Source organism: Lepidochelys kempii, chromosome 8, assembly GCF_965140285.1.
Source record: "Lepidochelys kempii isolate rLepKem1 chromosome 8, rLepKem1.hap1, whole genome shotgun sequence".
In the NCBI taxonomy this organism is placed as follows: Eukaryota; Metazoa; Chordata; order Testudines; family Cheloniidae; genus Lepidochelys; species Lepidochelys kempii.
The window spans coordinates 93,468,007-93,484,463 of record NC_136387.1 but is presented as its reverse complement, the minus strand read 5'-3'; the positions used below and the strand labels follow the sequence as shown (position 1 = coordinate 93,484,463).

Below are 16,457 nucleotides of genomic sequence, written 5' to 3'. Positions count from 1 at the left end.
GGCACAATCGAGCCAGAACAGCTTGGTAACATTAGGGGAAGAGGAAGAGGAGAAACAGATTTTGCTCAGTCTTTTTGGAGATGATTTAATGCAGTGTAGAAACAGGGAGCTAGAGGTCCTCAAATGTAATATAATCAATATCCATTGTTGTAACTGTATAGAAATGTTTGCACATGGATGTTTGTAACAAGATGCAAAAATAGCACTTTTTGCATCTGTTTACAATCCAGAAATGGAACAGGATGAAATGTGATCTGAAGTATTCTAATGCACCAAGACACACAGGATCCAAAACACAAAGCATTCAATAAGTGTTTAGAACTATATATGAGAGCAATCCTCTTCTACAGAATGGGTGCAGTAGTATGTGTGTAGGGCCAGCTCCTCTAGTGGTTAGCACACCTGACCTTCACCCCCTCTCTCTCAGGGTTGGTATTGGTGCCTGATTCCTGACCACAGGCCAGGAGTGTTTTGAGCCTCTCTCTCTGCATCTAGACCTTTGCTTTTAAGTGGGACGTGGTAAGGTGATCCAGACCCTCCCTCTCCACTGGGTCCCAGCCCAGAGCCCTGTGGAAAATAACACCAGCAGATTCCCTCCCTGTCGAGAGTCCAGGTCTGCTGCCTGGGTCTACTTCCTACCTATGTGCTCCTTCAATTTGCGGCATAGCCCCTATAATCCAAATAGCTACACACAAAGTCCAAATGAGCAGGACCCTGCTTGTTAGGGTTGCCAGTTGTGGTTGGATGTATTTCTGGAGATTTTGTCACATGACTTAATCTTTAATACAGCAAGGGCAGCAGCACTGCAAGTTTCCCCACTACAATGCCAATATCTCAACTCAGACTTGGAAGGAAAATCCTTAGGTGTGAAAAATTACCGCAGCACGCTGGGCCAATTCAGTGCTGCTTCTCTGTGCTGAGATGGCCTACAAGGGTGCCAGTAATTAGGGTGCTGTGTGGGTGTATGTGAAACCCTGTCTGCTTCAAACTGGGCTAGAACCAGCCAACTGCTTTCAGATGGTCTCAGCTTCTATACACTAGCAGCTTTGGATGGATTTGTAAGTGAATGGTGATGTGCTTTAGGAAGTGTGTGGGTGAAAGATTTTCTTCCCCAAACACTCTGGGGAGAAGACTGTCATTGTCATCGTCATGGCTTCCTGTTCGCTAACTAGCAGAAAACTTGCATGGTGATGGCTGTTAACCTCATATTGTGTCTTGAGTTTTGCAGGTGCTAAGCACCTGGAGGTTTGGAGAGTTTATTTTGCCCACAGCTCACCTGAATGACTTGTTATTTAGCAAAATATGGGTAAATTCATAACACACAGAGTCAGAAGCACTCACCACCCTTCAAAAGGCTCTTTGCTTTAACAACCTGTGCTAACTTTAGACCTTACCTCAGTTAGATTTCTAGCATCCATAATCTCATTACATCAGCATGACACCTTGCCTGATTCACAACAAAGGCTCATTTTCATAAGCCGAAATTCTATATAGTGATTTCATACAATATCTTATTACATCGGTATCTCATTAAGCACTGTGCATCATTTTTTTCTAAAATGCATTGAATCAGGACAAACTAGTGGGTGTATCTGTTTGAGGCTCTGGTGGGCAACAGTCCATTTTCTTAGTCTAAATCCAGCAGATCACAGATTTTCCTACCTATCACTTGAGAGGACTTTTAGGGCACTTATCTCCATCTTATCTCAGGGTCACCTTTATCCAATCCATTCTATTGAAGATGCTACTCAAAATCAGAGGAAAACTTGATCTTGAGGAACTGACTTGAACCACCAAATCTTTGGCAGTTGGAGCAAGAATCCGTAGTGGATCCTTACTGTGGGGAGGTTGAGCATGGATGAGGTCAGTAACATGACATGAACATAGGTAAGAAGTAGAAGGGAGAAAGAAGAGTGCAAAGTTTATGATAACTATCCAAACCACCCAAACATTTGAGCTTGGTCCATCGCTACTTCTAACTTGTGCAGTGCCTGAACTTGTGATTCTAGGAATACAAACCCCAGTAAAATGGAAGTGAGTCCACTGCATGTCCAATCGAGTCTGAGCTTCAGGCATTGACATAACACCTCTAAGTAGATACAGTATTTTGAAAAAGAGTAAAGTGTGCCCTCTTAGCTATGGATTACTTTTTTAAATGAGGAAAAACAGCTAGTGAGGTACTGTCCTGTCGCTGTAACTAGTTGCACGTGGGACTTACAGAAACTTTCTACCATGTTTTTAATTTTACTCTCTCTAGTGAATATATGTTTAGCAACTGCATTTATAATTAGTGTTTTTGTCACTTAACGTTTGCCAGTTCTGCCATCAATTATTGGATTAAAAACATTTATTATTCTCAATATATTATTAGTTTATTATGGCTCATTGCTTTAAAATACTTTGCTTAATCCTTTGTAGGTCCTTAAACACAAATATGGCAGCTATTAGTAACCTCTTCAGTCAGGCATAAAATTGTACCCACTGCCTCATAAACAATGGAGTGCTTTGGAAAGATTAAATCAGTGTATACAGCTGTGAAAGAGGCCATTAGGAAATACATTATCATTCTGTTTTAGTGTTATTTTGTTTGCCACTCTGGTCTTGTCAAATCTGTCAATTATCTATGTTCTTCTCTCCATAAATAGAAGATGTCACCTCACCATGTCCAGTGGAAATCATCCATCAAGAACACTTCATTTAAGGTACAATTACATCTCCGAGCCTCCTACCCGTACACTAGTATCTATTATTTGTATTTCAACCAAGAGAAGCCCGATAATGTTGCCTTAAAGTTGAATATACAGGAGGACCTTGATGACTCCTTCCTGAAACCAGGGAAAAACCCAAACCAACTCTTCCATTGTAAGCGTTAACATTTATTGCAGCATGAAGATCAAATGAGTTGTCAGAGCTGCAGCACATTCCACACTGTGGATTTGAAAAATGGCAAGCAGGGTGCTGTGCATGCCAGTGGTTTGCAACATGTAGCTTCTTCTAGATGTGTAGGCCAATTAAACACACATTATGTAAAACTGATTGCAGCTCCTATTGAGCCTAGAGAAGATTCCTATATTTTGTGGGTGCACATTTCAATACCCCCCCCCCAAAGTTTAGCAAATAAACCCACTTCAGCAAGTGCTTTGAAGAATGGTGGAACAATGGCTGCCCAGTTAAATATTTGTTCTGTTTCAGTGATTTTTCTGTGGAGTTTTCCTACCAATCTGGTCTACCAGATTATTTTACCTAAATCTATAATCCCATTGAAAATCGTCAGGTGAGACACTTCCATTCTATTCCATACTCAACATTGCAGCAAGCTCTGTACAGAGCTAAAACGGAGTGACAGAAACATACAATGCACCATTCAGCAAACCAAAGAATAGGCTCAAACATGAAGGAGCTAACCCAGGAAATTTAAAATGACATAACTCATGGAGAGTTGTCAGGCATCCGGTTTTCGACCGGAACACCCAGTCGAAAAGGGATCCTGGTGGCTCCGGTCGGCACCACTGACCGGGCCGTTAAAAGTCCGGTCGGGGGTGCAGTGGGGGCCCCAGGGCTAAGGCAGGCTCCCTGCCTGCCCTAGCTCCACGCAGCTCCCGGAAGCAGCCACCAGGTCCCTCCGGCCCTTAAGTGCAAGAGTGGCCACAGAGGCTCCATGCACTGGCACCAGCCCAAGTACCAGCCCCACAGCTCTCATTCGCCGGGAACCATGACAAAGCGGAGCTGGGGGCACGGCTCCTGCGGGCACGAGGGCAACGCAGGGAGCCTCCCTGGCCATACGTGCATCTAGGGGCTGCAGGGACCTGGCGGCCGCTTCCTGGGAGCCACAGTAAGTGCCACCTGGACCTCAAACCCCTCATCCCCCCCCGCACCCCAGACTCTTCCTGCACCCAAACTCCTCCCGGAGCCCGCACCCCCCCACACACCCCAACCCCCTGTTCCAGCCCAGAGCCCCCTCCTTCAGCCCAAACCCCTCATCCCGGCCCCACCCCAGAGCCCACGCCCCCTCCCTTGCTCTGAACCCCTCAGCCCCAGCCCGGAGCCCTCTCCTGCACACCAAACCCCTCATCCCTAACCCCATCCCAGAGCCTGCAGCTCCCCCCCACCCCGCCCCGCACAGCCCAACCCCCGACCCAGCCCAGAGCCCTCTCCCACAACCTGAACCCCTCATTTTTGGCTCTACCCAGAGCCCACACCCCCGGCCCAGAGCCCATATGCCCTGCCCACACCCCAACCCCCTGCCCCAGCCCAAAGCCCTCTCCCACACCTCAAACCCTTCATCCCTGGCCCTGCCCCCTTCCTGCACCCCAACCCCCTGCCCCAGCCTGGTGAAAGTGAGTGAGGGTGGAGGGATGGAGTGAGCAGGGGCAGGGCCTCGGAGAAGGGGCACAGCAAGGGGCAGGGCAGGGGTGTTAGGTTTTGTGCCATTAGAAAGTTGGCAACCCTAAACTACTGTGAAATTTCAGTGATAGTTTTCAGTCTCCTCCCAGTAACCACTGGGGCTCACTCGACACCCTCCAGGGGAGGGGAGCTAGGTACAGGGTGGGGAAGGGGGAATGACAACTTGCATTCTTGCCCTGCAACACACACGTGGAAAAAATAATATCTCCTGGTGTTGCACTCATTTGCTTCAGCTCAGTATTTCTCCTGCAGTGACCTAAGCATTGATCTGTGCAGTGGGGTGTCCTGCAGTGCAACTAAGGAAATTAGTAAAGCAAACCAAAGCCAAATATCTTCTCCAACAAATTCTACAACAAATTCTAACTGAATGGCTAATCAGTCCAGCTCTCACAGTTTCTCCCTCCCTCCCGCCCCAGAAACTTACATTGTTAATGAGGAAAACATTAAATAAAAAGGGAAGGGAAAGTAGAAAGCTAGTTAAAAATATCCAGAGCCATTTGAAATGAAGAGGTCACCGATGTTCAACTCCTCTCCAAATGTGGCCCACAGTAAAGCTGCTCAGAATTACCCCCATCGAAAATTTCAACTTTTCAGCCAGAATTTCAAAACTGAACACTTTTGGCCGAAAACTAAACATTTCAATTTGGCAATGTCATCACAGTGCCTTGTAGGAGTTGTAGTTCTTCCAATCTATGGTCTGGCTGGACTACATCTCCAGTGATGCACCACGGTCTACCCTCTTACTCAGCCATCATGGTGCATCATGAGATTCCCTGGACTAGTGAATCAAAAAGCCCCTGGTGGCGAGAGCAGAAGAAAGGGAGGCACCAGCAAACACATTGGATAGAAATTCAGTGACATAATGGGTTTCCACCTTCTTGTTCTTGTCTTTCTTGTTCCCCCTCACTCCTTCCATAAGCTCCCTCTGTTGTGCTCTAGAATGTATGGCATTTACTCATCCCTGCTCTAATCAGTCAGCATTAGATCCAACACCCAGCCTTCCTTAACAATTATCCTTTCAGAGTACCCCACACAGCAACAGCTAGTTGACTCTAGCCAGCTCGCTTTTTAATTATGAACCTTGTCAGCTGCTGAGGAAATTCAAAACAGAAATATTTTAAATATGCATTATACATAATCCATCCTTGCTGCTAAAACAATTTTTGCATATTAAAATATTAACAACTACTTCATCATTTTTATATCACATAATACATTTCCATGTCTCCTCCTATTCCAGAACAAGCTGCAGAGAATTAGATTTGTGACTCAAGATCAAATGTCAAATGACTCCCAAACCTCAACATTTATCCTCAGATATTTTAGGGGTCAGGGTAATGTTCAGAGGCAGATTCCCAGACCCAAATCCACCCATAAGGTTTTGGTCTCTTGGATGGATCTAAAACCCAAAGAGGCCTGTTTTCCAGATATGGTCAGATTCTGCCCAACATGGCGGAAAGCTCAAGAGATCAGCTGCCTTTTGAGGTTCCCACCATTTGGGGCTGGAATCTCCATCTGTCTTTTGTCCTTAGGCTTTTCTATTGTACTCATCACGAAACAGATAATTATAGCTGCATGGTGGCACAATGTGATTTAGCTGATTTTAAATCTAATTTTACACCTTAGCCTTTGTTCGGTTCACACCTGCACTCTGAACACTAGCCTAAACTTAATCCAGATCCACACACCTTGCCCTCTCTCTGTTAACAAGAAAAATCCTCCTGCGATCAGGCTGTTGTAGCTCAAAAGTATCCTGCAGGTGGTTGCAAGAAATGGGAGCAAGCCAGCAGGCCTTCTTAGTATCTCAGATGGAATATTCCCTGGGCAGTATTAATTGTGCGTGTCACTATGGAATTACTTTCCCTAGATATGTGCATAGCCCAGTGAATGAGAGGGCAAGGATAAATAGGAGTAAACTGTTTTCCCCAGATGAAGAGTGAAGGGTAACCCATAGGACATTATCTGGACTGGTATTTAAATGGGGTCCAGGCATACTAAGCTAAAGTCCTGACGCTGGATACTTGGTTAGATTCCAGTCTCAATTACCTACGTATATCTCCACAGTAATCCCACTCAGTTTAGTGTAGTTACTCCAGGTTTGCACAAGCATAATTAAGAGCAAAATCTCATGAGATCAGTTATGGTGGATTAAATGTACTAAATAAAGCACAAACCCTTCCACTTCTTAAGACACTAGTACACTAAGAAAGTTCGGGGAGCTCTGATTTCTCTAGATTAATCAGTATCAGCAAGGGGGGATATTGCATATGAGACAGGGGAAAACTGAACTCCCATTCCACGACGAGTCCATTCATTTAGTGTGATTTAAACGAATTTAGCAATGGTCATGTTTGTGCAGACTGTGGTGCGGTGGTGCCCCACCCCCTGAGAAGAAGGGCTGAACCAGGCCAGGGAGGCTGCGCAGACCTGCAGGAGCCAATTAGAGAAGGCCTGGGGAGAGCCAATCAGGGCCGGCCTAGGCCCTATATAAAGGCTGCCTAGCAAAGGGTGCTCCAGAACAGACAGAGCTAATTTCCAGTGGGAGGCACAGCGGTGGTGAGTCCCAACCCTGTCACACGGACAAACTTATTTTTCCTCACTAACACTTAGGATCTGTTTGCTCAGACATACAGTACACAAGTCAGCCATTTCTCATAGGACAGTAAGATTTGGAAATTAAAATATTTGGGTTGTGAGGCTTTGAACAGCAAGGGGACTGGCATCTCTGCAGTAGATGTCAAACTTACATGAACTCGGATATGTCTTCCTCATGAAAACTGGTCACTTGTGTCAATCTCCTAGGAAGGGAATAGCTGAACTGAAATCCAATGTTGAGTTCTCAGAAGTAAGTTCAATGTATAAATAGTATAGTGTATTCTGCAGCACGTACACACATTCTCACATCCCCAACATTTCTAAAGCACTGAATGGGGGTTTACACACAGATAAACGATTACAACCACAAACGGGTAACTGTGGAGTCCTCTTTTTGGAAGCTCATTTATTTAAGGAAGCTTGTGCAATGGCCAGGGGTGAAAGTAACATAAGGCTTACCGGTACAGGGGCCCAGCTCTGGGCTCCCAGAAGGGGCGGGGCCTCAGGTGGAAGGGGCAGGACTGGGGGGTCAGCCTCCTCCAGCCAGCCATTCTGTGTTTCCCGGCCTGCACCCATCCAGGGCTCCGGCAGCGATTTAAAGGGCCAGGGGCTCCAGCCGCTGCCATGATAGCGGTGGCTGGGAGCCCCAGGCCCATTTAAAATGCCAGACCCTGGGGCAGCTGCAACTTTTGCTCCCCCACTGTTGGCGGCCCTGCCAGTAGGATGCCTACTTCTTACTGGGATACTGTACCAGCCCACTTTCACCTCTGGCAATGGCCCTTGGCTCTGTAACTTACATGCAATCAGTATCCCTCACTATAAATGACATTGTACAGCCCTAGCATGGATGGGAGGGTGGGTTCATATCGAAGTCCACAGGCCAGAGGGGAACATGTTAGGGGGAGGTCTATTGTGAATACACAAAAAATACTGATTCATGAATGCAACACTCTGAAAATGTTGTGTGTGCAAGTCAAAGCTGCCTTGAGACAAGTTAATTTTATTTCATGGCCACTCACAAAAATATGGCAGGTTATTCCTACAGATGCTGACCCAGTAATATTGGGGTAACTTTAATAAAAGGGGCTTTCTTTAAGGGACTGTGCCAGTGTAGTTTTTGAAAGACTGAGTTAAAGGGATGGTTGGAACATGGAGAGAAGTGTTTTCATGAAATTAAATGCAACCAGACCACAGTTGTTTTTGGAGCCAACATTCCCCTGCAGTGTTGGAAACTCAAACACACTGCAGCATGGCATTAGTGCATGAGAATCGGGACGTGAAACTTAGCAAACTATGCAAGGGGACTGAAAGACAAACAGGAAATAACATGGATAGCAAAAATTAAGAGACTTTTTAAAAATTCTTCTGGCAGAATTCCATTCTTAGCAATGGAAGATGATACCAGTCACCGAGATGAGGACATTTTCTGTGTATTAATAGGTGCACCACAGTCTGCCTCTCTTTTGCACAATGTGGTGCTTTGTATTATTATATAATTTATAGGTTTGGGGTTTTGTTCAAGATTTGCCCTAGTTCCCAACAAGAAAACACAATGAGGTAGAGAGTTTGTGTCATCCTTCCTCCTCATTCTTCCCCTCATGCCCACCCCCATCTTGTATGCACTGGTTTCCCCAGACTGGAGAGTGGGGAAAGAGGGTTCCTACTCACAGCAGCGGACACACAATAGAGTTATGCCTGTCCAAGATGTGGGGAAGAGTGAAGTGTGGCTATGAAGAAGAGATACCACTCTGACCTGGGGAGTTGAGGGGGACAGTGAAGAGATGTTGCGTGAGAGCACTGGTGCTGTCCATTGACCAAGAGTAAGACAATAGATGATGGATGAATGGGCAGCCAATAGGGAGCTGACTGGTTAAATGTTCCCAGGAGCTTTATCATTTCATGTTTTTTAACCTTGTAATTTAGATTTGGTTGCATATGAGAGGAAAATAAATGTACAGATACGAGTGGAATCAAACGACCTGCATATGGGCTCTATCCAGGGTTTTCAATGTAAGTTATGCCTGAGCGTAAATTAAATTTCAGTAACAAGTACATAAATCAGCCATTTGAAACACACAAAGTAAGAAGGGAATCTATGGGTTCCAACTGAGAACAAGAGTCAGAGAAAACACAACACCTCAGCTCAGTGCTAAAGAAAGCCTTTGATAAACTAACAATAAACGTGAGCATATAGCTGTAGGTAAGAACAAGTAATGTCAATCTGATCCAAACATGGATTTCCATTAATGAAGGGGAGGATCTGCTGGAAAGAAAAAAGGAAGCTCTAAGAGTAGAAGTGGGATGGCTCAAATTTATACTGTTCTAAAAAAAAGGGGGGGGGTCTACTTTCTAAACTCTTTCAGCACAGCCCAAGAAAGGGTGTCCAGATTGCTTTATAGCATAGCAGTCTTCTTTTAAAAGACGGTGAGATTTTCAGTAAGTATTGGTGCATTCCAGATTTTTTTTAAAGGAATAATTCATCCTGGGTGAGTAAGGTGATTTCCAGATTTAAAAAAAAAAGGAATGATTCTAAGTTCAGGCCATCAATATATTTAAATTCCCAAATTGCGCTCATGCTCATACTTCAGCACTTTCAGATGCTAAGTGTAATCTCTACAACACATAGTGAGTGTCTTGGAGTAGTTGTGAATGATATTTGGGGTAAGGACCTAAACATGCTTGCCTCTTTGTCTTGTGGGAGAAGGTACCTGTAATTTGGTCAATATGGTGGAAAAAATCACGGAGATAATTAGGGATATTTGGACAGGTCCAGCACAAGAGGCAAAGTCACGTGTAGCATTCCAGTTCCACCAACAAATGTCTGGGTTAAAAACAACCACCACTAATATGGAAGTGCAAAGGGTGAAGTTATAGAACCGTAACAAACTGTCCATTGCAGATAACGGATACAGTAACTTGGTCAATCACATGCAAGGGGGAGTCAGGACTAAACCCATGGACCTTGGTCTCCAAAGCAGAAGCCTCTTGCAAAAAAGTGAAAACAATTCCTGTAAATGTTACAGTAGGTCCCTTATTCCCTCTGTGGGCCGATTACTAGGGGACATCACCACACTCACTCATGCAGACAAAGCTACTATGGTGCATTGATGGAAAAATATATTTATATTGGGTTTCTAAATGGGATGGAGGAACATGGAAAGATTTAGCAAATTTAAAGATGTATCCTATGCCTTATCTGAGATGCAAAGACTGAGCTCTTACCCACAGAATCTTGGAGGAATGTCTACACTATAAAGTAGTGTCTGTGGGGCATAGGCTTGTAGACTCGGTGATTCCACACTTTTGCTTCAGCATCCACGCTGCATTGTAAACATGGGGTTACAACTGCTGGACCTGGGTTTCAGTCATGCTAACACATCTCTACTGCACTACGTAGACCTTCTAACTCAGGTCTGTGGCTTGCCATGTATCCACACTGTAAAATGACAGGGCTTGAATCTGAGTCTTAGTGGGACTTGGGCTCTGAGCCAACCCCCTAGCAGGGTCCTAGGACCAGGATCCTGAGTGCTTACTGACCCAAGTCAGACTTATTTAAGTGGGAAGAAAGGATGCTTTGGGCTCAAACCTGAGTCAAAGCCTGGGGTTAGTGTGGAATCATAGAATCATAGAATATCAGTGTTGGAAGGGACCTCAGGAGGTCATCTAGTCCAACCCCCTGCTCAAAAGCAGGACCCATCCCCAATTAAATCATCCCAGCCAGGGCTTTGTCAAGCCTGACCTTAAAAACTTCTAAGGAAGGAGATTCCACCACCTCCCTAGGCAACGCATTCCAGTGTTTCACCATCCTCCTAGTGAAAAAGTTTTTCCTAATATCCAACCTAAACCTCCCCCACTGCAACTTGAGACCATTACTCCTTGTCCTGTCCTCTTCCACCACTGAGAATAGTCTAGAACCATCCTCTCTGGAACTACCTCTCAGGTAGTTGAAAGCAGTTATCAAATCCCCCCTCATTCTTCTCTTCCGCAGACTAAACAATCCCAGTTCCCTCAGCCTCTCCTCATAAGTCATGTGTTCCAGACCCCTAATCATTTTTGTTGCCCTTCGCTGGACTCTCTCCAATTTATCCACATCCTTCTTGTAGTGTGGGGCCCAAAACTGGACACAGTACTCCAGATGAGGCCTCACCAATGTCGAATAGAGGGGGACGATCACGTCCCTCGATCTGCTCGCTATGCCTCTACTTATACATCCCAAAATGCCATTGGCCTTCTTGGCAACAAGGGCACACTGCTGACTCATATCCAGCTTCTCGTCCACTGTCACCCCTAGGTCCTTTTCCGCAGAACTGCTGCCTAGCCATTCGGTCCCTAGTCTGTAGCTGTGCATTGGGTTCTTCCGTCCTAAGTGCAGGACCCTGCACTTATCCTTATTGAACCTCATCAGATTTCTTTTGGCCCAATCCTCCAATTTGTCTAGGTCCCTCTGTATCCTATTCCTGCCCTCCAGCGTATCTACCACTCCTCCCAGTTTAGTATCAATCACCCTCAAAGTATGTCAACACTTGAAACATTACAGCAGCACAGCTGCACCAGTGTAGACACCTATTACAGCAACAGAAGGGGTTCTTCCATCACTGTAGCAAATCCACCTCTCAAGAGAGAGGTTGTAGCTGGGTCAACAGAAGAATTCTTCCATCAACCTAATAATGTCTACACTGGAGCTTAGGTCAGCTTAATTACATTGCACAGGTCGTAAAACATTGTTTACAGGCCTGAGTGATGTAGTTAAGCTGACCTCCACTTTGTAGTGTAGACCAGCCCTTAGTGTCTAGGAGTTCTACTTTCAATGTGTCAAGCAACAGAGCAGCACAAGGTAAGTAGACATGGAGGTAGAGGAAAGTATGGCTCCAGGCTGGCATTTTCAACACAGCCTCAGAGAGCTAAGCACCCAACACTCACTGACTTCCAACTGGAGTTGGGTGCCCACTCCCATAGGCCCATTTGAGAATCCCAGCCTCAACATCCTCCAAATCTCTGCCTATATCAGTTTGTGGTGGGGCGGTGTCCCACCCCCCTGAGAAGAAGGGCTGAACCAGGCCAGAGAGGCTGCGCAGACCCACAGCCAATCAGAGAAGGCCTGGGGAGAGCCAATCAGGGCTCGCATAGGCCCTATATAAAGGCTGCCTAGTAAAGAGAGAGACTGTCTCTCCCTGGTGGTCAAGGGAAGAGGACTGGCTCCTGAGCTGAAAGGTAGCACCTTGGACAGAGCAGTGCTGGGGAAGGGCAGAAGGAGCTGGGGAACTCCAGCCAAGGAAAACCCCAGGCTGCTGGCCTAGCTACAAAGGGCCAGGCAGGTGCATAGGGCAGAAGGGGAAGCGGCCCAGGGATAATAGTAGGGCAAGGGGAGAGAAGGAGGGCAGAGAGGCTGCCGCTAAAGTGTCCCTGAGTCAGGACCCAGAGTAGCGGGTGGGCCTGTGTGCCCCTCCCCCCCTCCACCTTGTACTACACCTGGCTGAAGAGGATCGTGGCCTGATCCTGGCTGTGGCTGGTCCCTGCAACAAGGGGGCGAGACACTGAGGCTGCAGCCGGCCACTACAGCAGGTGTAGATTGTGGACCACTAATAACACAAAACCCCCAGAAGGGGGCTAGACTGGAGCAGTGGGCACTGCCGGAGGGCAGTGTCCTGAAGAGGATGCTGCCGTGCGAGGAACAACACAGGTCCAGATGCTGGCAGGGCGAGAGAAGGATGAGACACCACCAGCAGAGGGCACTCCGCACTGGACAGAGCTAATTCCCTGAGGTGCCAGTGGGAGGCGCTGGGGGGGCGAGTCCCAACCCTGTCACACTGTTCCCTCATCCACTGCATGCAGTAATGTCTCCGTTCCAAGTTCCAGTCGAATGGAACTCTGACAATGGAGTATTTGTGCTGCAGACGAGAGCAACTGCAAAAGACTTGAAGGCAGTAGCTTTTGGTGTCTCAGGAGCATGAGCAGACTGTGATGAGTCAAATCTCTGCATTATGCAGTGAAGCCAGTCGCTCTTGGCACTTCGTGATATGCCGCTCTTGATTGTTAATCTTTGTTGCCAAATACTGAACACATGCTGTTGTCTGCCTTTGATCCCACAGGTATCTCTGGTATAGTCTAAAGGCAGGAAATCAAGAGACTTATGTGTGTAATCCACAGTCAAGTAATGAGTATGTGTTTAGCCAAACCTAACATACTGGGCTAGAAGCACTGAGATGCTTACAGTGGTGTGAATGTTACTTCCTAACTGCACAGCAGTTATTAAAAAGCCAGCATTTTCTAACAGTTGCAACATAGTGGTCTCATATTACCTATACTTCAAATACCAGATCTGTGGTGAACTGTTGGCAAATAGTGACTTTCCACTGTCTTCTATTTATATCTCAGTGGTGAACATTATATTTCATTAATGTGGTCACTGCCACCATTCATCCACATTGAAGATATACATACAGTGTATGATGTAACTTCCTATTGTATGTAAAACCTATACCTCAAATGAGGGGAAAATGAAACTACTCAAGAAATCCCTTTTCTTCTCCCCCCCCCCACTTAAAAATACAGGTTGTACAAACACAGTAAGGTCAAAATTGTATCTTTTTTGTTTGCTTCTGCATCAAATGCTTAATTCTACAGAACTATTTTGTGATTATATGGGCTACAAACTGTGCCATGATTTTATTTTTTAAAAAAATAGACCCCCACCTCTTTCAATAAGCAGTAATGTTTTAGAACTGGATTAATAATACTGAAAGATAATGGTACAAGTGTCCAGAGGCTTTACAGCCCCTGCAGATACCAAACACAGAACTGTAAATGCAATCTATAATATTCAGCACAGTGGCAACTCTAAAGCTGTCATTTTGCTGGACTTCCAAAAACAAACAATGCATATGCCATGAGAAAAAGGACACACTCCATCTGGTAGCTCAATCTATCATTGCCCTCCTGAAACAGAGTACCAGATATAATGCAGGCTGGAATGCCTCACTAAAGGGATGGTTTCATCCTTTAGTCTCAAAATTAAAGATGGTGTTTGAACTAAAGCACCATATCTGAACACAACAAAATCCAGGGTCCTAATTCTCTGCTGGAATAACTCCATTGACTTCAGTAGAGTTACCCCACCAGAGAATTGGGCCCCAAATCTGGATCAGACTTTGCAAAAGATGGGCTAGACCAAAACACTTGACCTCAAAACAGCAGAACTTTGAGGATTCCAAAAGCCAGGGTCTGAATGAAAATTTTTCACCTTGACCCATTTCTAGTCTCAATTTTAAAAAAGCTGAGAGAGCTAAATATCAGTAAATTGATTTTAAAACAAAACTATTTATCAAACTACACAACCGATCTTCCTGCATTCGTGCAAAATATACAGAAAAAGTACCCTGCACTGGTATTTCCACTGCTCACAACACAGAGAATACTAACCCTCAGTTCAAGTGGGAGAGGTACAGCAGGTTGCATACAGTTTGTCACTATGATTCTTTGCTATTTGACAAAGCCATGGGAGCAGCAGTCACTCTGTGGTATGGGTTTTTGTTGTCTTTCCTGTAGACCCAAGGTATCTTAACGCTCTTTCCCTCTGCAGAGCAATCCAATCCCTTAATCGTGAAAAAGGGAGAGTCTGGAAAAAGCTGTGCTCAATGCTTGTTCATGAGAGGTTCTTCCTGCCTCGGCTGGCTAGCTAGCTAGTACACTTCTGTTTCACTAACTATACTTAGGTTTCTGATTTACTATAAACTAACACATAGCTTGTTGACCAAGTGGATTCAATACAGTAACCAAGGCACAAATACCCTCACCCTACAACCATCTTCTGTCACACACATGCAATTTCCATTGTGTATCAGACATAGTCCCATAGCTAAAGTGATAAGATTTACAACTAGAAAGCTAATTTCAGTCCCCAAATGCACAAATCATATACACAAAGTCTTTTCCAGCTGAAATTCTGCATGCTATTTATTATTACTGGGGGTAAAATTTTCAAATGCAAAGTGACTTTAGCACTCAGGAACCTAAGTCTCACTGAAAATCATTACCGTAAGCATTTGTGAGGCATGCAAAGTTAAACAGTGACTGGTATTTTTATTTTCGGTAAAGGTCTTTTTTGCCATCAAATATCTCAAGCAGAGTTGTGTAGGAATTCCAAATGTCCTACAGTTGAACTAGTGCAGAGGGGTATGTTGAATTATGCTGGGTGGGGGGAAAAAAAAACAAAACTTCTTGGTGTTACATAAAATCTCCACAAAGGTTACAGCTTTCATGAGGTGTCCATAACATTTGTAAATTTCATGATCTATTGCAAGGGAATTACAGGCACCATAAGTGAATCCTCTTTTGTAAGACCCATGCTCCAGATAAAAAACTTACAAATTCTGTACTTGGGCTCCAGCAAAATTTACTAGCTCCACAGAAGGAGAGATACCCTGTAAGTCTTACCAGTTCTGCAGAAACTGCTGCAAAGCTTATCAATCCTGCAATAGTTTCAGTTATGCCCCTATCTCTGCTTCTACTTCATTTATACGGAGAATCCAAAGAGAAACAAACAGTTTCTCTACTAAACACAATTTTGACCTACTCTACTATCTGTATGGTTCAAACCCTCCTCCGATCTGAGAATTCCTGTCAATTTTCTTTCAGGTCAAGTTCCTGTGCAGAGAATTAATTGAAAAAAACATGGGATTGATCTGATAATTTTCAGAAATGGCATTTAAGATACACCATGGAGGTATGTGTTGTGTTGGTGGCACCATGAACAGCGCGCTGACTACTGACCAGGTGAGCTCCCCTCAAAATGCTGCCATCTGCAGGGTGGGAGGAGACTGGGAGAAGTTCCAGGGGTCTATTTCCTGTGCCCCTGAACTAGAAGTTGGGGAAAGAAACATGCCAGGGATCCCCTCATCCAGCTAGAGTGGGGGTCTTTAAGAGCTTCTGGGTCCCCACCTTCTCCCTGTTGCCCTACCTTTCCCCCTCCTTGAGCAAAAGAAGGGGATGATGGAATGGCACTGGGAGAGGCTGTGTTTACATATTTTAAACTTGCACTCATGGAACTATTCATTCTACACACAGGGAAAAAATAGAGTGAACATTGGCTGTAACATTCATCAAATTCAAACCCATTTTAACTGGAACACTCATAGGGGACTTCAGTCTGAGGCTATTTCCCTGCCACATTGCAACTTCTTATTTCCAGCTGTTCTGGCTGTAGAGCAGTTAAATAAGCTGCTGCAAGGATCTTTCTTTATGTATTTTTAATAGTGTGAAAAGGGTATCTTGTAGAAAAAAGTCCATTCTCCTCTTCAAAAGTGGTTGAATTGACGGACAACTTTTTTTGTTTTTTAAATTCACTTGTTGGCAGATACTAAGTCTGAAAAATTTCAACTCAAAGACAAAAGTTTCAAAAAAGATAGAGATTAAAATGGAAACCATTATATAATGGCAACTCTGCCAGTTGCTACCACATC

At 44.9% G+C, this 16,457-nt stretch overlaps 1 protein-coding gene across 16 annotated transcripts in view; it reads right to left on the bottom strand.

Annotated features, from left to right (window-relative positions):
• Window positions 1-16,457, bottom strand: part of DAB1 (DAB adaptor protein 1) — a 677,908-nt gene that overhangs the window by 458,413 nt on the left and 203,038 nt on the right. The gene's annotated exons all lie outside the window — the stretch shown is intronic.